Below are 24381 nucleotides of genomic sequence, written 5' to 3'. Positions count from 1 at the left end.
TCCTCTTCTAGCTTCTATTATCATAGGACCACATACATCTGTATACAAATCCTAATAACTCACTTGTCCTTTCTCTATGTCCACTAAATAGAGTCTTAGTCATTTTTTTCCATAAGATGATTCATAAGTACCTAATGATTCATAATCATAAGGGTCAAAAAACTCTTCTTATATAACTTATTAATTCTTGTGTCACTTATATAACCAAATCGATAATGCCAAAGTAAAATATTATTCATCTCTCTCTCTTTCATTTTTTGCTTTCATCAATATGAAAATATTATCATTAGATAGAATCAGAAGACCATTATTAATAATGCCATGACAAAAATTTCATTAGAAAAAAAATTTGAGCAACTATTGCTCTTTCCATTTATTTTATAATCTCGTTTAATAGCAACGGTACAAAATAATATTTCTAATGAACTTAGTCATATAATAATAGTTTTCTAGCTCTAAAATTTTCTCAAAAGGTAACTTCAATATATATATCCCTACAGTCTTTGCTTGGATGGACTCTCCTCCAGCACCGTAGAGCTCAAAGTCACCCTTCTTCAGCACTCTAATATTCTGTAGCCCTTGTAATAACTTACAGATATGAGAACTGTAGGCAATATCCAATACCTAAGAGTCTAAATTAAAAGAACTTAATGACAAAATAATATGTATCTCGTACATACCTTTTGGTACATCACTTGCATCAGCCTTTATAGTTGCAAGATATAACTTGCAATTTTTTTTAGTATCCTATCTTGCTACAGTGAAAGCAGGTATCCTATCCGGAGACTTTCTTCTCCTTCTTTTTTATCTTGCCACCCTTAGGGTTCAGTGCTTTCTTTGAACTCCTAAAATCTGACTTGCTCTTAGAGATTTTATCCATAAGAAGAAGTGGAGCTTTTTCTTTCTTAATGTGGCTCGTAGCTGTCTTGAGCATATTCAACAGCTCAGACAAGGAGGTATTCAGTTTATTCATATGATAGTTCATGACAAACTGAGCGAAAAACTCAAGGAGAGATTGCAGAATCAAATTCTGACTTAATTCTCCATCCATCACAAAATCTAATTGATCCAATCTGGTGATCAGGTCAATGACCTTTAGGACATGGTCATGTACGAATGACCCCTCAATCATTCTAGCATAAAATAACTACTTAAATATCTCATATCTAGCAGTCCTACTCTGTTCTCCATACAACTCTTTAAGATTGAGGAGTATGGATTGAGTATCCATGCTCTCATGCTGTCTCTGTATTTCTTGCTCATAGAGGTTAGTATGATGCACTTGACAGTCAAATTGTCATTCTTCCACATCCTATATATGGATACCTCCTCCTCTATGGTGTCATCCCCAACCTCTTGTGGTTTGGAGACATCAAGAATATAGGAGAGCTTCTCCTGAATGAGTATGATTTTTAAATTTTTCAACCAATCCACATAATTGAGATAGATCAATTTGTTGAAATCTAAAATTTCTCGCAATAATAGTGAAGATGCCATTTGTAGAATTTAATCTACAATGAATAAAGAACATTACATAAGCATACAACTCATGTTGACTCACCCAATTAAATAAGGTCTTTAGATTTAATTATGCCTCTCACTATTTCATCGAATATCATAACCCTCTACTATGATGAACGAGATATATTACATATTTATCTTAGTGGGATTGAGATCCTAATTCCTCATAATAATCTTGTGTTAGCACAACAAACCCTTATGAGTTCATAGGTAGAAAACTCTTTCCAATTGCATCTCATGCAATTTCCAATATCATATGTTGACCTCTAAAATATTATTAGATTTGTGTTAATACAATAAGCTATAATATTTTAATTAAGTAAGACTCTTCATTTCAATACAGTCAAATTCAAATATAACTGTCCTTGTGTTAACACAACAAAACAGTACATCTAAAATTATCATAAGCATCTTCTATGCACCAAGATTATGTTATATCAATCCTTATGGCAAGTCTTGTGTTAACATAATAAACTAGTCATAGTTCATGATGTAACATTAATCTAATATGAAGGAAGGTCCCTAGTAGTATTTTCAACATTAGGATTTTTCAATATCAAGATCGCTTAATCAAATTAGCTAGGTAGGTAAGGTGGAGGTCTCCCCATTGCTTTTTTTAGATACCAATAAATTGGCTAGGTTAGATAACGAAATCAATTAAAGAACCACCTGTAACACTTTTCTAGACATCAATTGATCAATTGATCAAGAATTGGTTAAGCCCTAGTTGCATATCACTACAACTTAATATAATTTTTTATGAGGGCTTTTATTTGGTCTCATGCACATTCTAACTGTATAATACTAATTTATATATTAGTATTAAAATATTCTATATGTGCAAGTGTAATATATGGACTTTCATCATCCTAGGATAACCTTGTAGCATAACCCCGTTATGCTAGGATAACCTTATGTCAAGATGATGAAGTGGTGAATCATATATGCATCATTTTATATCATCATATGAAAGCATAATTAATGGCATAAATAATTTTATAGCATGAATCATAATATGTATCACATAAACATTATGTATATATGATTGAACCAAACAAGACCGGCTTTGATACCATTGTAGGGTTTTAGGTGGACATGCACAGTGGAAGCATAATGGATTTCAAAAATTTAAATTAAAAAATTTTAAATATTTAAACTCTTAAACCAATATCTCTTTGATGATTAACAATCATATAATATATATATATAATAAAATTTAAGCTATAGAAGAATATCTACAGCACTTAATCCAAATTTTGACAGAACCTCCACCAGGCGCCCAAGTGTTCGCCCTCCAATAGTGATCCATACAGGGCTATGATCAGGACACCAACTCTTTGAGATGATTCTTCCTCCAAAATTTTCACTTTGAAAATTTTTTTGGGCACCAAGACCTCAAGATCCTCTTCCTCTCCTCCAAGCCTTCCTATCCCTACCTTTCTTCTCTCCTTGTCTATCTTAATTTTCTTCCTAGGCTCTTATCCTAAAATCAAACTTGTCCTTACTATTTCTGGACTTATTCTAATAAGAGAAGGAAGAGACTAATTGGACAATAGAGAGAAGATTTTAGAAAGATAGGAAAAATTAAAAATCTGAATGAATCAAATCCCCCCAGCACACCCCTTTTAAATACTTAGCGATAGGTTGCCTTCGGGAATGATTCGCTTCCCCTCCACATGCTATCTCGCACCCCAAAAAAATTTCTCACATCCCCAGCCAATTTCCCATGCCCATCAAGAGTCTCATAACATATGGCAAGCATTTGAAAAAAATTCAAGGGATGCTTCACATAGAAGGACTCTTCAAAATATTTTTCTCGATGTTTCTCTGATGCGTTGCACAGCTTTCCATGGCACAATTTTTCTCCACTACCCATCAATAACCTTTATCCATCCAATGGCCCAAAATTGAGGTGTTAACTTGGTGATGGCATGAAAAAAAAATTAAAAATAAGATGAGGCGTGGCACATAGATTAGAGTCCTTCACAAGTTAGACTCTTGGTTAGGCACATGGATCAGATTGGCAGGATTTCAAACTTCAACCAATTTCCATGATTAAACCAGAAGGTGATTAATTCAAAAAAAGACTCCATAACACTCAAAATTAAGTCAAAAATCATTGAGAATTTTTTCTCATTGTGTAACATTGGATAAGCCTAAGGAAGGGGCATCCCATCTCATAGGATGCAAAACCAATTTTTGCACACAAAGACTGCATCCCATGCGTAAGAAAAATTCTTGACATGCAGGCACCAGGTTTCTTGACTCTAAATTTTTGGTACATGTAGCCAAAGACTGACCCAACTCAAATTCAAAATTGGTTTGAATTAATTTAGCTTTAATTAGCCCAATCTAGAATTAATTTCAAACCCAATTCAAAACAGGGAGCTAATTTTTGCAATATGTGCTAGCATATCTATTTTGCAAACATAATCTAATCCAATTAGACCCCTGATCAATTTTTTTTATGTCTGACCTATTGGGTTCCACATCTAGTCAGCAGTAGATTTGAGTGTAAGTCAATCTAATTTGATTAGAATTTAATCTGACTGATCTAGAGCCAATCAAGCTAATCCGAATTCAGCAATTAGAATACTTTCTAATTGGCGATCGAATTAAACTCTTTAATTTGATCAAACCCATAAGACAAGATTGATATTTAGTAATATATCATATCTATCTAAAAGATATAAAATTTTAATAAAAATATTAAAAATATCTTTCAATGGAAAGTTACCGTGCAATTCGATCCTGCAATCTCCCTGCACCCCAAATATGACTCTAGATATGGAATGATGTCAAATCTAATATCATACTCATATTTCTCTCAATTTTAAATGATGATTTGATTAATAAAATATTAAAAACTTTTTTAATTTTTATTCTACTTTGATCAAAGATTTTTTGAATCATCAATCGATCGGAGCAAGTAAGATGCGATCTCCTCTTACCAGGAGTGATTGATTCCATGTTGACCTACTCATGACCTCCATACACATTCCATCATATCCAGAATATTCTGTACGTGACTAAATCATGAATGAGTATTAGCCAAAATATGGATTCATGTATACAAGCTTCTATGATAGTCTCAGATCAAAGGATTATATGCACAACTCCTATTATAAGAAAATATCTTTTGACGGGTAAGTAGATTCCATAAGATATTTCTTAAGTCAGATCAATTCAGTGAACTCATTCTCTAATGAGCACGTACTTCTTTGCATTGGTGTCTCATACAAGTGGCTTATGAGATCAGCCACCCTCTCCATCGAGCATACATAAAAAGTGCTAGTCTATTCAGAACATTGATCCCCTACTCAATGCTCCTTTGACTAAGAATATTTTAAATCAAAAATTTTAGAATTTTAGGTCTCACAGGTATGATCTCATTATAACCCTAAAACTATTGTCTTGATTTATGGAGTTCATCATAATCTTTACTAAAGTAAGATGCAGCATATGATGAAAAATATCTTTTATTTATAAAATATTAATTACATGAGTCTGGAGGATTACAAGAAAGAATCCATCAAAATATAAATTTTGATTGGCTTGTAGGGCATATTCCTTTCACCACCGTATCTAGAACACCCTACACAAGGATCAGAGAATCAAGTTAGGAAGTAAACTAAAATATATTTTTATATACATAAGGTACCATGGTGATCTCTGGTCAAAGAATTACTTACACAACTCTCACTAGAGAATAACTAGCTGACATATAAATAAGACTCCATCAGATATTCTCTCACAGGTCAATTCAGTGAACTCATTCTCTAATGAGTACCCATATTCTTGTATTAGTATCGCCACACAAGTGGTTATGAGATCAACCACCCTCACTACTAAGCATACATAGGATGTGCTAGCCTTACAACTATTATTGATCCCTGACTCAATGAATTAATGACTAAAAATATTTTAAATTAGGGGTATCAAGGATTTAGATCTCACTGATGTGATCTCATCACGGCCCTAAAACTATTGTCCAGACCTATGGGATTCATTATAATCTTAAAATAATAATAAGATATAGCATATAATAAATCAAAATATCTATTTTATTAATTAATAATATCAAGCACATGAGTTTTGAAGATAAAATATAGAAAAATATCCCATTGCATCCTATATGTGATTGACTTGTAGGGCATAATTCTTTCAATCTCTCACTTGCACTAAAGGCAATTGCCCCTATACTTAAATGCCCACATTATCTAGATGGTGGTCAAACTACTGTAATGACAAGATCTTAGTGAACAGCTCCGCTATATTATTCTTGGTGTCCACTTGCTCTATGATCTCATCGCATCTTTCGACTATCTCCCGAACGAGATAGAACCACCTTAGGATGTGCTTGGATTTATGATGAGACCTCGATCCTTAGCTTGAGCAATTGCTCTAGTATTATCATAATAAAGAGACACTGATTGTTCAATTCTCGAAATCACACCTAATTCTGAGATGAGCTTCTTCATCCAGATGGCCTCTTTAGTAGCCTCACTAGTAGTAATGTAGCCTCATGTGATTGAGTCAACAATGGTTTACTATTTGGAACTCTTCCAACTTATTGCTCCACTATACAAGGTAAACACATACCCAGATATAGATTTGCTATTATTCGAATTAGTTTAAAAATTAGAATCAGTATAATCTTTCAATTTCAAATCAGATCCTTCATATATAAGAAAAATATCTCTAGTCCTTCTCAAGTACTTAAGTATGTTTTTTACAGTTTTTCAATGATTCTTCCCTGGATCTGCTTGAAATCTAATTACAATGCCCAAGGCATAAGCCACATCAGGCCTGGTACACAGCATAGCTTACATAATCGATCCTACAATCGAAGCATAAGGAATAGAATTCATTCTATTTCTCTCATTAGGTGTCTTAGGAGACATCTTCTTAGAGAGTTATATGACATGACTTATAGGCAAGTAACCTCTTTTACTTCCCTCCATGTTGAACCTCTTCAACACAAGGTCTATGTACTTTGATTGAGATAAGCCAAGCATCCTTTTTGATCTATCCTTATAGATCTTTATACTAAGTATATAGGATGCTTCACCCATATCTTTCATAGAAAACTTTTATGATAACCATATTTTGACCGATTGCAATATTGGGATGTCATTCCCAATGAGCAGTATGTCATCCACATACAAGATCAAGAAGATAACAACACTTTCACTAGTCTTCTTGTACACACAAAGTTCATCTATATTTTTTGATAAAGCTAAATAATTGACTATCTTATCAAAAGGATGTTCCAACTCTTCGATGCTTACTTTAATCTATAAATAAATTTTTTTAGCTTGCATACTTGATTTGCTCTCCCACTAGAGACGAATCCTTCTGACTGAGTCATATAGATTTCTTCCTCAAGATTTGTATTGAGAAAAATAGTCTTGACATCCATCTGCTAGATCTCATAGTCATGGTATGCAACAATAGCAAGCATGATCTGAATAGACTTAAGTATAGCTACGGGTGAAAAGATTTCTTCATAATTAACATCTTACCTTTGTCTGAACTTTTTGCCACTAACTTGACCTTATAGGTCTCTACCTGGCCATCTGCTCCAATCTTCTTCTTGAAGACCCATTTGCAGCCTACTAGGGTCACACCCTTAGATGCATCAGCCAAAGTCCAAACTTGTTTGGTATACATGGAGTCCATTTTATATTTCATGGCTTCAAGCTATTCGTCAAAATCACTACTCATGACAGCTTCCGAATAGATCATTGGATCATCATTCTCAATGGTGTGATGTGTTGTCATTCTCAATGACAAATCATACCTGAGTGATACATTATGCAGTCTACTTAACCTTCAAAGAGGAGGTGTGTGTAGTGACTGTGCCTCAACAATGGGCACTTCTGGTTGAGCATCAGTTTTTGAATTTTTCACATGCTGATTTTGGATAGATTGTAGGTCTAGAACTTTCTTAAGTTCAACTATCCTCGCATTGCCCCCTTCTTGGATGAACTCTTTTTCCAAAAAAATGATATGCCTATCATCAAACACCTTTTGTTGAGTAGGATGGTAGAAGTAGTATCCTATATTCTCCCTAGGATAATCTACAAATCTATATTTTTCTGATCTAGTACTAAGCTTATGTCCATCAATATTTTTCATATAAGTAAGGCAACTCCAAATCTAAAGATATTTAAGACTAGACCTCTTTTCTTTTCATATCTCATATAGAGTGCCAGAGACAGACTTTGATGGTACTTTGTTTAAAACATATGCCACGGTCTCGAGAGCAAATCTCGAAAAGAAGATCGAAAGATCTGTGAAGAACATCATGGACCGCAACATATCTAATAATATGTGATTCTTCCTTTTTGCAATACCATTTAATTATGGAATATAAGGAGACATCTACTGAGAGAGAATATCACTTTTTTAAATGATCAAGGAACTCATTAGTTAAGTATTCTCCTCGATCAGATTGAAGAACTTTAATACTGTTAAATGTATGTCCTAGAAGCCAATATGGCTAACACATTATAATAAATCTAGGACACATTTTGTACTTAATATATTGATTTGATCAATAAAAAAAAATTATTTTTTATTCAAGTGTGATGTATTTTTGAATCATCCATAGAATTAACTTTCGATACATATTCTCAAGGTATTGAGAATTAGAGATATATATTTAATTCCTAAATACTTTCGATCATTGAAAAAATTATGCCCTACAAGTCAATCGTATATGGGATGCGATAGGATGTTTATTATAATTTATCTTTCAAACTTATGTAATTGATATTAATATTTTTGATTCATTATATATTGCATCTTATTAATTTTAAGATTATAATGAACCCCATAGGTCTGAATAATGATTTTAAGACCATGATGAGATCATGTCAGTGAGATCTAAATCCTTGATAGCCCTGATCTTAAACATTCCTAATCGTTGGTATATTGAGTAAGAGATCAATGATATCGATAAGACTGGCATGTCCTATGTATGCTCAAAAATGAGGATGGTTGATTTCACAATCACTTGTGTAGTGACACAAATATAAAGATATGGGTGCTCATTAGAGAATAAGTTCATTAAATTGACATACGAGAGAATAATCAGATGAAGTCTTATTTACATGTCTACTGATAATTCTTTAGTGAGAGTTGTGTAAGTGATCCTTTGACCTGATGTCACCATGGTACCTTATGTATATAGATCCATATTTTGGTTCACTACCTAACTTGGTTCTTTGATCCTCGTGTGGGGTGTTCTAGATATAGTGAAGTATGCAAGGAGGTTATAAGTGATTAATAAGGGATCAGTTACTCCTAATAAGGGGAGCAAATATCCTATGTGATCTCATAGGATGGTGATTCTGAAAGTCTTTGGCCAAGCAGGATGATAATTAGAAAAGAGTTTCTAATATATCATCAACTAAATCATCACCTTCAGATCGAGATACATAAAGATAAGTGATTAGATTTGACATATTTTAATACCCACAGCTCATCTGAAATGTTGTTTGACTGAAGGATTAAATTACACAGGAACTCGCCATTGAAGGGTATTTTGGTAATTTTCTACTAAAATTTTAAATTTTTTTAGATAGTCTTGACACATTGCTAGACATCAATATTATCTTATCAACTAGATAAAAATTAAAAGAATTTAATTTTGGAATCAATTTGGAAGAGTCCAAGTTGATTGGGACTCTTCGGATGACCTAATCTCATTGGATTAGTGTTATATCGAAAGTTCGGATCTACTGCTGGCTAGATTTGGAACCTAATAGGTCACACACTTTAAGATTTGACCTTGATTTAATTTAATTAGAGTTTAATATAAATTTTATGGGTTAATTTGATTTGCTAGCACATTGTATTAACCCAAGTTCCCAAATTGATTTGGTTCAAAGTATTTGAGCTAACCTAGACCAATTGGCTTTGACCTAATAGGATTGGGTCAATTTGGATTGGATCCTTATCCAACTTAGATCAATTTTAAGTAGAGAAGGACTCCTCCACATTCACCAAAAGTCACATAAAAATATAATTTCCACCCACCTCAAATCAGCATGAGAATTAAAGAGTCCTTAAAGAAGGCTCTTTATTAAATGCATTGCCTTAGAAGATAAATCAGAAGTCCTATGTTTTAATACCAAAAATTAATAAAATTTTTATGGCATGTAGAGAAGGAAGATTTCTTCCACTATAAGTATTTGAATCACTAAAAATTTACTCGGTGAATTTATTTGGCATGTGGGAATTTGGAGCACCAAAAGTTGGCACCCCTTCATCCCATGTAACGTCCCCTGTTTCCCTATTTATAGGGCATGCCCCAGATGGTTTATGGTTGAGATTTTAGGGTGAGCTAGAGAGAAGGGATTGAAAATCATAGGAAAAAACCTGAAAAAATTTTGAGAAAAAAAAGAAGAGAATTTGAGTGGCAAAAGTTGCTACAAGGGTGGTGAGATTTTCAGCAAGTGTTGCTAAAGTATCCTAGGATTTGATTTTTCCATATGTTGGAGTCAATAATTAAATTCTAGACTATATGACATCTGAAGAGTATCTTCTTGATGTCATTTTGGTGTCAATATTAAAAGCATCTGGGCTTTGATGCGATCGTGATGTAAGTTTGAAGTCGGTAGTGTTCTTGAGAAGATAAGGCTGCAGCTGCACACCGATTGGAAAGGACCTTAGCCAACTTCCGTGTGGATCATCGTTGGAGGACTTCTACCTTAAGGTCTTGTGGAGAACACCAACATGCCATTTTTCTATTGAAGATAAAATAAAATATTCTATTTCTTTGCATGTTTGAATTTATTTTGATCATGTTCGGCAAGGTGATTCAAGGGTTTTGGATTTTGCTTGATAGTTTTATTTGATAAAGCTATTGATTTGAGTATTTTAAAAAATTTTAAAAATTATTTTCTACTATGTGGCTAAAATTTAATAGTGGTATCAGAGTCATCCTTGTCTGATTCGATCAAACAAGTATAATTGAGTAGCTTAGAATTGTTCTTGTTCATATCTTACCAAAAATATAGCATTATTTTTGTATCGATTCTTCAAACTCAAAAAAATATTTTTGACTTTTTATGAATCATGATTCTAAATTTAATTATTAAATTATAAATTTATGATAATTTAGAATTTTATTATTATTGTTGCATGTTGATTAAATTGATGTATAGCTAATAAGGGTGTTATGCATGCCTAATTAGATTAGAGTATATTATATTATATAAATTTGTTAGTCATATGTTATGACTTTGATTGCATCCTGATATATTTTTTTGTATGATAATGTGATTGCTATTTTAAATAGTAGAAGCATTTAAATTTGCATAATTTGTAGTGTATATTTTATATGCTTATATAGTTAGGATATGTCGAGATCAGTTTAAAGTCTCTCATAAAATTATATTAAGTTGTAATGTCAGGATTCACTGTTAAATCAAAAGTCAAATTCTTAAGATCAATTGAAATCGAGAAAAATGTGAAAGATGATTTTCTAATTAAATCTATATGCTGGCTTGGCCAACTCTATTAGTTTCTAGAAAAGCAATAGAGAGTCTCCCACCTACTTATCTAATCAATTTGGTCTTCTTAAATTTCAAACTTAGATTGATTAGTGATGTAGACACTATAAGGGTCTTCCTTCAAACTTGGTTGATAGAGTATGTCAAGATCTTAGTGAGCTTGTTATGCTATCCACAAGGCTTACTATAGAAATTGACATGATGTTGATCAAGTGCATATTGATGCTTATGGCATATTTGAATAGTGTTGCTTTGTTGTGTATCCATAAGGACAGCATTGTTTAGGTATGACTATATAGGATTAAAGGGTCAACTTAACTAGAACACTACTATAGTTTGTTGTACTATTCACAAGACTATATGTGATCTAGAGGTCAGAAAAAAAGATGTTACGAATTGTAAAGGTACAATTGGTAAAGAGTCACCTACTCTTGAACTCATGATACTTGTTGTACTATCCACAAGATGTTTGTGAGGAATAGAGATCTCAACCCCACTAAAAAATATTAGTATGTTTCTCGATTTTTATATTTGAAGGCTATGAAGTTTGATAAAATAGTGAAAGACACAATTAGATAAAAGTCCTAGTCTAGTTGTGAATGTCTTCGTGAGTTGTCTGCTTATATTGTGTTCTTATCATTATAGATTTACTACACTTATGGCATCCTCACTGTTTCTTAGAGGTATCTTAGATACTAACAAGTTGATCAAATCCAACTATATCGATTGGTTAAAGAACTTAAGAATTATTCTCACTCAGGAGAAAGTCTCCTACATTCGAATACACCTGCTCCAGATTCTCTTGGGGAAGATACTTCTGAGGAGGAAAGGGCCACATACAAGATGTAGAAAGATGACAGCGTGATTGTCAAATGTATCATGCTTGTCTCTATGAGCAATGAGCTCCAGAGACAGCATGAGGACATGGACGTTCCCTCTATTCTTCTTAATCTTGAGGAGTTATAAGGAGAGCAAAGTCGAACTACTCGATATGAGATATCGAAGCAGTTGTTCTGTGCCCGTATGATTGGAGGCTCTTCCGTACAAACGTATGTCCAAAAGATGATTGATTTGATCACTCATCTGAGACAACTGGATTTTACCATAGATGGTGAACTGAGCTAGGATTTGATCCTGCAATCTCTTCCTGACTTCTTTTCTCAATTTATCATTAATTATCATATAAACAAACTGAATATCAGTTTGCTTGAGCTGCTGAATATGTTAAAATAGTAGAGAGCCATTTCAAGGGTGAAAAAGCTCAGATTCTTCATGTTGATAAGATCAGCAAGATGAAGGCGAAGAAGGGTTATAAGAAAAAACTGAACCCTAAGGCTGGCATCTTCAAGAAGAAGGTGAAGAAGGGATCTTCGTCAAAGGTACTTATTATCACTGTGGCAAGGAGGGCCATTGGAAGAGAAATTTTAAGGAGTACCTTGCAACTGTAAATCAACAAACATTGCTAAAAGTTTGTATATGATACAAACTAATTTATCATTAAGTATTTCAATGTCAGATTCTTAGGTATTGGATACCGCTTGTGGTTCACAGCTTTGCAAATTATTACAAGGTCTATAGGAAATAAGAAATCTGAATAAAGATAACTTCAAGCTGTTCGGTGCAAGTGGAGAGTCCATTCAAGTCGAAGTCATAGAAATCAGGGTTTTAAAGTTACCTTCGAAAAAAGTTTTGAAACTAAAGACCTGTTATTACATTTCAAATATTGATAAAAATATTATTTCTGTACCATTGTTATTGGAATAAAATTTTAAAATAATTATAAAGAATAATGGTTGTTCTATATATTTTTCTAATGAATATTATAGAAGTATTTTTATTGATAATGATCTTATGTTTCTTTCATTTAATGATAATATGCTTCATGTTGATAATATGAAGAAAAGAAAGAAAGAGGATGTGAATGTCACAAACCTCTGGCACTACCGACTTGGCCATATAAATGAGTCAAGGATTAACAAGTTATACAAAAATAATTTTTTTGATCCTTATGATTATGAATCATATAGAACTTGTGAATCTTGTCTCATAAAAAAAATGACCAAGACCTATTTACTGGACATGGAGATCGGGCGAGTGACATTTTGGACCTTATATATACTGATGTGTGTGGTCCAATGTCGATTCAAGTTAGAGGTAGATACTCTTACTTCATCATATTTACTGATGATATGTCTAGGTTTGGATATGTATATTTAATGAAATACAAATCTGAAGCCTTTGACAAATTTAAAGAGTATCAAAGAATGGTCGAGAAATAAACTAGCAAAAATATTAAAGCTCTTCGATCGGATCGAGGAGGAGAATACTTGTCTAGTGAGTTCTTCAATTATTTGAAACAAAATGGTATACTCTCTCAATGGACACCTCCTTATACTCCACAACTAAATGGAATTGCAGAAAGGAGGAATCGCACCTTATTAGATATGGTGCGGTCCATGATGTGTTTCACGGATCTTACATTATTCTTTTGAAGATACACCCTCGAGGCTATAGCGTATATTTTAAATAAAGTACCTTCAAAATTTATTTCTAGTACTCCATATGAAATACAAAAAGAAAAAAGATCCAATCTTAAGTATCTTAAGATTTGGGGTTGCCCAGCTTATGTGAAAAATATTGATGGATATAAGCTGGATGCTGGATCAAAAAAATATAAGTTTGTAGGTTATCCCAAGAAGAGTATAAGATACTACTTCTGTAACCTTACTCAACTAAGGGTGTTTGTTGGAAGACATGTCATTTTCTTGGAGAAAGAGTTTATCCAAGAAGGAGGCAATGGGAGGTCTGTTGAACTTGAGGAAGTTCAAAATTTATAATCAATCCAGGATTCACCAGATGGTTCTTAACCAGATGTGCCCATTGTTGAGGCACAGCCACTACACACACCTCCTCTCTAAAGATTTAGTAGAGTGCGTAGTGTACCACTCAGGTATAGGTTTGTCATTAAGAATGACAACACAACCCACATCATTGAGAATGATGAGCCTACGACCTATTCGGAAGCTATCATGAGCAGTAACTCTGACAAGTAGCTCAATGCCATGAAATTCGAAATAGACTCCATGTATGCCAACCAAATTTGGATGTTGGTTGATGCACCTGAGGGTGTGACCCCAATAGGCTGCAAATGAGTCTTCAAAAAGAAGATTGGAATAGATGGCCAGGTAGAGACCTATAAGGCCAGGCTTGTGGCAAAAAGTTTCAGACAAAAATAAGGTGTTGATTATTAAAAAATCTTTTCATCGATAGTCATGATCAAGTCTATTCAGATAAAGCTTGCTATTGCAGCATACCATGACTATTAGATCTAGTAGATGGATGTCAAGATTGCCTTCCTCAATGGAAATCTTAAGGAAGAAGTCTTTATGACTCAGCCAAAGAGATTTGTCTCAAGTGGGAGAGCAAATTAGGCATATAAGCTGAATAGATCCATATATGGATTAAAGCAAGCATTGAGGAGCTGGAACATCTATTTTGATGAGACAGTCAAATCATTTGGCTTCATCAAAAATATGGATGAACCTTATGTGTACAAGAAGAGTAGTGAGAGTGCTATTGTCTTCTTTGTCTTGTATGTGGATGACATACTATTAATTGAGAATGATATCCCGATGTTGCAAATTGATCAAGACTTGGCTATCACAAAAGTTTTTCATGAAAGACTTGGGTGAAGTATCTTGTCGCTGTCGTAGGTAATCAAGAATAAAAACCAACTCAAACTATATAGATAGGGTGAGTAGGGATCGTTTCCATGGGGATCTAGGGCGATTACCTCTTTTTTTTTTAAGAAGAAATAAAAGAGAATTGATTGTAGAAGGATTAAAAAAAATAAAATAGCAAGAATTCAATTAAAAGTATAAATTAAATTATAAAAAAAAATAATTTAGAGAAATAACCTAAGAATTTTGAATCCACCATGCAAATTAGATTTATTTTCTTCTTTTTTTTATGTTGCAATATTAATTCTTGTGATTAAGGTATTAGTATAGCTTATCTCTAAGGGATATGGATTGTATCAGTAGATCACAGCTCGTCCTGTTGGAGTATAAACTATCTAAATTCAATTACAATATCTAAGATTCAATCTAACATACTACGATCTATCTCTCCAAAGTACGTACCATATCTAGAGATCACGGCACGTCAATAGAGGATATAGGCCATGTAGGATAGATTAATATCTAAAAAAAATAAAAAGATATGAAATAAAAGCATAATTTTATTACATAAAAATTAAATACAAAAAAAAATAAAAATCTATTTACAGGCTTCATCATATTCCTGGATTGAAGTGATTTAGCCTAGCATCAAGCTCTCTAGCTCCATAATCTCTAGCTCCATAATCTCCCAATAATTGATCCCTAAAGCTCCTTAAATTTTTTTTCTATTTTTTTTTATTTTTTTTTTCTGATTTTTTTCTCCTCCTTTTTGGATGATCTTCTCTTGTAGTCTAGGGCCCTTTTTATAGGCTTTAGGAGGGGAGGAATTTTTGTTGTTTACCGATGTGGGACTACAGGCCATCACATGCTGTGAAGAGTTTGAATTCCACTCGGTTTCGATCTCTGAATCCCGTTAAAATCTTTAATATTTGTACCAAAGTTCTGCACTCGCTAGTCTCGCTTTCTGTTTCGTTGCGTCTGTGCATCAACCGGCATCCAAATCTTTAGGCCTTTTGAAATGCTACCAAGTGATCGCACTTGAACAGGCTCCGTTCCACTCCCTCATTCATTTATGCACCAAGCCTCCAAGAAACGTGTGGAGGTGATCATCATGCCGTATGACATGCCAGCGTCCATTTTGCTTCAAACTCCCTTGGCTCCACGTGAAGCTCCAGCAACCTTTTTCTCCATGGGTCTCACATGTTTCTCCTTTTTTTTTTTTTACTTTATTCATTGAATCTCTATCAGGCACTCATGAATTATTGTATGTCGTACATCTAACAGACCTGAATTTGAATATGACCTTCATCTGCATGTGTTGAAGGGCCATTTGTTTGTTGATTTACGATTAAATCTCATAATCAATTATTTTCTGAAAAAAATATAAATAATATCAAATATAAAATAATATGACTTAAATATCAGATATTTTAATACTTTTTATGTTACATTTGATGCACTGATCATATCCTATATACTTGGTATAAAGATCTATAGGGATAGATTGAAAAGGATGCTAGGCTTATCCCAGTCTAGGTACATTGACCTTGTGTTGAAGAGGTTCAACATGGAGAGAAGTAAAAGAGGTTACTTGCTCATAGGTCATGGCATACAACTCTCTAAGAAGGTGTCTCCTAAGACACCTGAAGAGAGAAATAGAATGAGTTCTATTCCTTATGCTTCGTCAGTAGAATCAATAAAGTATGCTATGTTATATACTATGCTTAATGTGGCTTATGCCTTGGGCATTGTAAGCGAATTTCAAACTGATCTCGGGGAGGGTCATTGGAAAGCTGTGAAAAACATACTCAAGTACTTGAGAAGAACTAGAGATATTTTTCTAATATATGGTGGATTTGATTTAAAACTAAAAGGTTATACCGATTCTAGTTTCCAATCTGATCCGGATGATAGTAAATCGATATCTGAATATATGTTCACCTTGTATGATGGTGCAGTAAGTTGAAAAACTTTCAAAAAATAAATTATTGCTGACTCGATCACTGAGGCTTAGTAGATTGCTATAAGTGAGGCTACTAAGGAGACTATCTGCATGAAAAAATTCATCACAAAGTTAGGTGTGGTTTCAGATATTGAACAACCAATGCCTCTTTATTGTGATAATATTGGGACAGTTGCTCAAGCCAAAGAACCAAGATCTCATCATAAATCCAAGCACATCCTAAGATAGTTCCATCTTGTTCGAAAGAAAGTCGAAAGATGCGATGTGATCATGGAGAGAGTTGACATCAAGAATAATATAGTGGACCTGTTCACTAAGGCCTTGTCAATGCAGCAGTTTGTCCGCCACCTTGATAGCATGGGTATTAAGTATAGGGGTGATTGGCTTTAGTGTAAGTGAGAGATTGAAAAAATTATGCCTGACAAGCCAATCGTATCTGAGATGTGATAGGATGTTTATTGTAATTATCTTCCAAACTTAAGTAATTGACATAATATTATTGAGGAAAATCAAATCCCACTTCCATTTGGGAAAAATACTTTAAAATTAGTATTTTTGATTCATTAAGTGCTGCATCTTTTTAATTTTAAGATTATAATGAACCCCATAGGTCTGGACAATGATTTTAGGACTATGATGAGATCACACCAGTGAGATCTAAATCCTTAATAGCTCTGATGTAAAATATTTTTATTCATTGGTATATTGAGTTGGGGATCAATGATATCGGTAAGACTGGCACGTCCTATGTATGCTCAGAAATGAGGGTGGTTGATCTCACAACCACTTGTGTGGTAACACTAATACAAGGGTATGGATGCTCATTAGAGAATGAGTTCACTGAATTGACCTACAAAAAAATAATCAGATGGAGTCTTATTTATATGTCAATTGATAATTTTCTAGTGGGAGTTATGTAAGTGATCTTTTGACCTGAGGTCACTATGGTACCTTGTGTACATGGATCCATATTTTAGTTCACTACCTAATTTGGTTCTTCGATCCTTATGTGGGGTGTTTTGAATATGGTGAAGTATGAATAGAGATTGTGAGTGATCAATAAGAGATTAGTCACTTCTAATAAGGAGAGCGAATATCCTGTGTGATCTCATAGGATGGTGATTCTGGAAGTCTTTGGTTAAAGCAGGGTGATAATTAGAAAAGAAATTCTAATATATCATCAACTGAATCATCGACATTAGATCAAGATACATAAAAATAAGTGATTGAGTTTGACATATTTTTATACCCATAGCTCATCTGGGATGTTGTTTGACTGAAGGATTGAATTACACGGGAACTTGCTACTGAAGGATATTTTGATAATTTTTTATCAAAATTTTAAATCTTTCAGATAGTTTTGATATATTGTTAGATGTTAATCTTAACTTGTGGGCTTGACAAAAATTGAAAGAATTTGATTCTGGAATCAATTTGGAATAGTCCAAGTTGATTGGGACTCTTCAGGTGACCTAATCTCGTCGGATTAGGGTTACGTTGAAAGTCCGGATCCACTGCTGGCTAGATTTGGAATCCAATGGATCACACACTTTAAGATTTGATCTTGGTTTAATTTAATTAAAGTTTAATATAAATTTTATGAGTTAATTTGATATGCTAGCACATTGTATTAACCCAAGTTCCCAAATTGATTTGGTTCAAAGTATTTGAGTTAACCTAGACCAGTTGGCTTTGACCTACTAGGATTGGGTCAATTTGGATTGGATCCTTATCCAACTGAGACCAGTTTCAAGTGGAGAAGGACTCCTCCACATTCACCCAAAGCCATACAAAAATATAATTGCCACCCACCTCAAATCTGTGTGAGAAATAAAGAGTCCTTCTTAAAGAAGGCTCTTTATTAAATGCATTGCCTTAGAAGATAAATCAGAAATCCTATGTTTTAACACCAAAAATTAATAAAATTTTTATAGTACATAGAAAAGGAAGAGTCCTTCTGCTCCAAGTATCTAAATTATCAAAAATTCACTCAATGAATTTATTTGGCATATGGGAATTTGAAGCACCAAAAGTTGGCACCCCTTCATCCCATGTAACGTCCCCTAGTTCCCTATTTATAGGGGATGCCCCAGATAGCTTCTAGCTGAGATTTTTGGTGAGCTAGAGAGAAGGGATATAGAAATTATAAGAAAAAATCTAAAAAAATTATGAAAAAGAGAAGAGAAGAATTTGAGTGGCAAAAGTTGCTACAAGAGTGGTGAGATTTTCAGCATGTGTTGCTGGAGTATCTTAGGATTTGGTTTTTTCATATGTTGGAGCCAAAAATTAAATACTAGACTGTATGATATATAAAGAGTGTCTTCTTGGTGTCATTTTGATGGAAAGATCAAAAGTATCTGGGCTTTGGTGCGATCGTGACATAAGTTTGAAACTGACAGTGTTCTTAAGAAGACAAGGCTGCAACTGCACTCTGGTTGGGAAAGATCTTGGCCAACTTCCATGTGGATCACTATTGGAGGACTTCTACCTTGAGGTTTTATGGAGAATACTAATGTACCACTTTTTTATTTTGATTAAAATATAATATTCTATCTCTTTACATGCTTGAATTTGTTTTGATCATATTCGACAAGATGATTTTAGGGTTTTGGGTTCACCTCGATAATTTTATTTGATAAAGTTATTGATTTGAGTATTTTAAAATATTTTAAAAATAACTTTTCATTGCATGGCCAGAACCCAACAGTCATAGGATCATCATGAGGATGGTGATCGATCCGGATAGACCGACGCATAGATTGCTTCCTTCGGGATAGATGAATCTCTAGTCTATAGCGTAGAGACACTGGATGATGAGTGTGGATAGTTATTAGAGAACAACTAGTACTGAGCGTGACCATACGAGAGATTACTTAGATTTTGATTCAATCATTAGTGATTTTCTCGATGCTATAGTTGTATGAATGATCTTTTGATCTGAGATGATACGATTGCTTATAGTAGACTGCTGGAGTTTGACTGACACAAAAATATGAACTCAATGAGCCCTTATAGTGGATGTTGGCGACAGTTGGTCTACTGTAAGAGTAGGATACGCATTCAAATGGGATTTATCGATCTTGATAGAGAGGAGTAGTCCTATAAAATTTGAGAAGCTAAGTCCGAGAATCTGTGGCCATAGTAGTATGATTGATGGAAAAGAGTTTTCATAAAAATCATAATTAGATTTGAGCTAATTGAATCTATCATATGACTGATGTTGAGGTTTGATGATTTATCCATGACTTGCCATCTAGTCGGAACTCATGATAGAAGGACTGAATCACATGTTAACTACACCTTAAGGTTCATTTTGGTTCTACTAAGTTGGCACTACATCCTACTAGGTGTCACTGGTGGATTGTGAGAGCTCACTTGGATTGTTCAGGATCGATAATCTTTAATGAGTTAGAGTGGAATTGTTCCGATCTATTGAAAAGGATTTCAATGATACTTTGATAGAGATCATTGTATATCTCACTACTAGATAGAATTGAAACTATGAGGTCACACAACAAGACAATTAGACCTGGAATAAGCAATTGAGCTTATGAAGTGTCAATTGGGTTTAAAAAAACTCGATTGGGTTCAAGATAACCTTGCTAGCATATGGTTGGACCTAATTTTCTTTTTATTTTTGAATTTTTTATTTCATAAGATAATTCAAACTGATTGCCTACTAATAACCTAAATGAATTAAATTTATTGGACTCCAATTGTTGGATGTCTAAAGTTTTGGATCAAATGAATTAAGATTGTAAGTTTTTAATTAATTTTCTTGATAGTTTTGATTGGGCGCCACTTGATTTGATCAAGTTGGGCATGTCCAATCTTTAGAAGGCATGTAGATCCTTTATGGGGCATCCCTTAGATGCACTTTGGGATGTGATTTAGTGGGTGCAAAGGTTCCAAGAGTTGATACCTAATAGGTTTCCTAAAGAAAATTGTATGACTTAAGTTATGAGGAAACCTAATACAAGTAGGATTCGTATTATGAGATTGAATAGGATTCAATTCTTATGTTTATTTAAAGGGACCTCCCCTAAAATCTCTAGGCATCACAACCAATAGCCCATATGCACCATAGGAGTGCCCAACACCCTCTCTTCTCCTCCCTTTCTCTTCTCCCTTGGGTGTCCAAACGCCCCACCTTCTTGGGCGTCCCCTCTTCCTTCCATGCCCAAGGTTGTTGGGCATCCCTCTTATGCAAGTTTTTCTTCCTGGTAGCAGCATAAATCAAGGAAGGAAAGACAAGAGTAGAAGATGATCAAGGAAAAGATCAAAGAGTTGATCGCGATCCAGGCTTCGTTCAGATTCGCAGGCTAAATTTTTTTAGAAAAAAAAAATAATCTTAAGTGGACTGTTCCAGGCTGATCCTGAGTGGATACCTATAGAGGTCAGACACTTACATAGTTAAGAGGAAGCTTCTTCTCTTTCAGATCCAGATTTGAAGAAAAAAATTATAAAATAGGTATGTGATTCGATCACATATTAAATTTCAGCATATGTACAATTTCAGCATATGAACTAGATCTTTATGGTTTATATTTTTTTACATAAATGATATAGATTAAAATTATTTTAATCTACTATTCTGCTATGATGTTTAAAAAAAAAATTTGAAATACACATGCATGCCCCAACATGAAAATTCTAATAGTAGTATCAGAGCCATGGATTTCATATGCATGAAATTGACATACATATTTTTGAAAAGAGTTTAAAAATCTGATTTTTTCTGGATACATGAGATGTATAGATGAATATTTTGAATCTAAAATTTATTTTAAATTTTATTTTAAAATATATAGTTGATATATCTAAGTATGCATAGATCTGAATTTTGATCTAGAATAATTTCTAGTTCATATGATATGTAGATGCATGCATAAACCTGAAATCTTATTTGACCTGATTCATGATTCATATATGAGATATGTGATTATATATTTAGATCATAAAATTTATTTTTGATGTAATTCATGATTTGTATATGAGATATATGATATTATGTATTGATCTGAAATTTATTTAGATCTAAATTTTATATGCATATATGAGATATATGTTTGTATGTTAAATCTGAAAATTATTTTCATAATTTAAAACTTACTTTCATATAAAAAATTTAGATTTAAAATTTAATTTTAGAATCTAAAATTTGTGTTTGTGTATGAGAATTTTGGTTATGAAAAAATCAAAAAATTAGGTCATGTAATTGGATTGCATCTAAGGTTTTTGATTTGAATGGTATGAATTTAATTTGATTAAGTAATTAAGCAAATCAAGTCAAGTATGGATTAGGGTTACATCAATCAAGTTATATGATCATGCAATTATTGTTAATCAAATTGATTGAATCCCATATATAGAATCGATTAACCTAAAGACCTAATTTGGCTCAATGACTTGAGCCTAATTCATTTTAGTTAACCTATTTAGACTAATTGACCTATTGATGTCTAAAATAAATAATTGAGATGTGATTATTTAATTAGTTTCATTCGTTTACTTGATCAATTTATTGGTGTCTAAGAAAAGCAACTAGCAGACCCCCACCAATCTCCACTTATCTGACTAATTTGAAAGATTGGGTTTTCAATAAGATTGCTTGGCGATTTGGTTTAGCCCATGCCAATTAGATCGATCATATGATGATTGATTAGATGAAACCTAAATGTAATTCTTTCCACAAATATTAAGTCCATAGGTCTTCCACCTTTGTAGACATGCAGGCATGCTATTAGTGTTGATTGTTCTCAACTGGTTATAGTGGTTCAGTTGCATCGAGAACACACAATCACTCTATTAGTAAATGAGTTGCTCCAGAGTAAGGATGGTATTGGGCCCAATAATTATTAGGTGAGGAACCTAATGACGGCCTTGCACCTACTTATGAATAGTGGGTCGGGCTTAACTAAGAAGTGTAGTCAATAATTGTTAGGTGAGCCCACATGACTTAGAAACTAAGTCGCTGCAACATACTTAGAGAAGCATTTGGATAAAGAGTTATCCACGTATTAGTGTGATGTTATTAATAACTATTAAGTGAGGTGCATGGCATCGATGGGACCGCAGCACCAACTAGGATTTTTTATCGCGTTAGGATTTTTTTCCCATCTGAAGAGTGGAGGGATCCAAAAAATTTAGTTGGAGTCATTATTTGTATCTTAAAATTTTTAAAAATAAATATATTATTAAAGTATAAAAGTCTAACTTGAATCTCTACTCTCGCAGTTAAACCATGTTAGCCTCAAATCCTCTAGCGTACATCTTTAAAACCAATCATTTGATTGGAGCTAATTACAAAGACTGGCTCAAAAATCTCAGGATTGTCCTGATCTTAAAAAAATTAAGTCATGTACTAGATCAGGAACCCATAGTATTACCAAACTATCCTACTCATGAGCAAAGAGCTACTTTTGAAAAATAGATAGATGAAGACAGTCGGATCAAATGCTATGTGCTGACATCTATGTCAAACGAGTTGCAAAATCAACATGAGCATATACCCACTGCCAGGACTATAATCACTCACCTATAAGAGTTGTATGGTGAACAAAACTGTACTGTGCACTTCGAAGTGTCTAAGAGACTCTTCAACTTGAAGATGAGTGAAGGGCAGTCTGTCTATGAGCACTGTATGATAGTGATCAAGAACATTGAAGAGCTTGGGAAGCTCGGACTTGATTTGCAAAAAGAATTATAGATAGATTTAATTTTTCAATCTCTTACGAGTTCATATAGTCAATTTATTATAAATTTTTATATGAACAAACTCGATTGTATTATACCCGAACTAGTCAACATGTTGGTCACTATGGAAGGAACCTGGAAAAGTTCAAGGGGCACTATTCTCGCTGTAGAGCGGACTTCTTCCAAGAGAAAGTCTACTTGGAAGAAGAAGATAAAATCTACTAAGAAGTAGAAGAAAGAGAGCAAGTCAAAGAAGGGCGTTCCTAAGAAGGCTAAGACAAAAAAAAGTATTTCCACTGTGATGCTAAAGGCCATTGGAGGAGGAACTATCCACTGTACCGAAGAGCCTAAAGATCAAAAAAGGTGATAAATCTTCAGAAGGTATACTTGTAATTAAATCTAATCTTATGATTTCTTCTAATTCTTATTGGGTATTAGACTCTGGTTTGAGTGCTCATATATGTACTTTAATGCAGGGTCTAATAGAAAGTAGGAGGTTGAGGGAAGGTGACATGATCTTTTGAATCAACAATGAACCAAAAGTTGCTGTAGAAGTCGTTGGCACTTATCCTCTTCGATTATCATCTGATTTTAGATTATATTTAAAAGACTATTATTATGTTCCTGTAGCTAGTCAGAATTTGATTTTTGTGTCTGTGCTAGCACAGGAAGATTTTGAAATTAATTTCAATAAAGACTTTTGTTCTATTTATTTATGAAATAAATTAATTGCATGGGGTCTTTTAATTGACAGTCTATATTACTTGCATGTTGATGCAAATATAAATTTAAATGAGTAAATAGTGAGTACCATAGGTTAAAAGAGACTCAGAGATAAAATTAACCAGAAGTACTTGTGGTATCATAGACTAGGCCCTATTGGAGGGGACAAGATAAACAAACTAAAAAAGGATGAGATCCTTGGCTCTCTTAATCTAGAGTCATATTCAGCTTGTGATTCTTGCCTTCGAGGAAAAATGGCCATGTTATTCTTTAT

This window comes from Elaeis guineensis, chromosome 6 (genome assembly GCF_000442705.2).
Source record: "Elaeis guineensis isolate ETL-2024a chromosome 6, EG11, whole genome shotgun sequence".
NCBI lineage: Eukaryota > Viridiplantae > Streptophyta > Magnoliopsida > Arecales > Arecaceae > Elaeis > Elaeis guineensis.
This window is presented reverse-complemented; position numbering follows the sequence as displayed.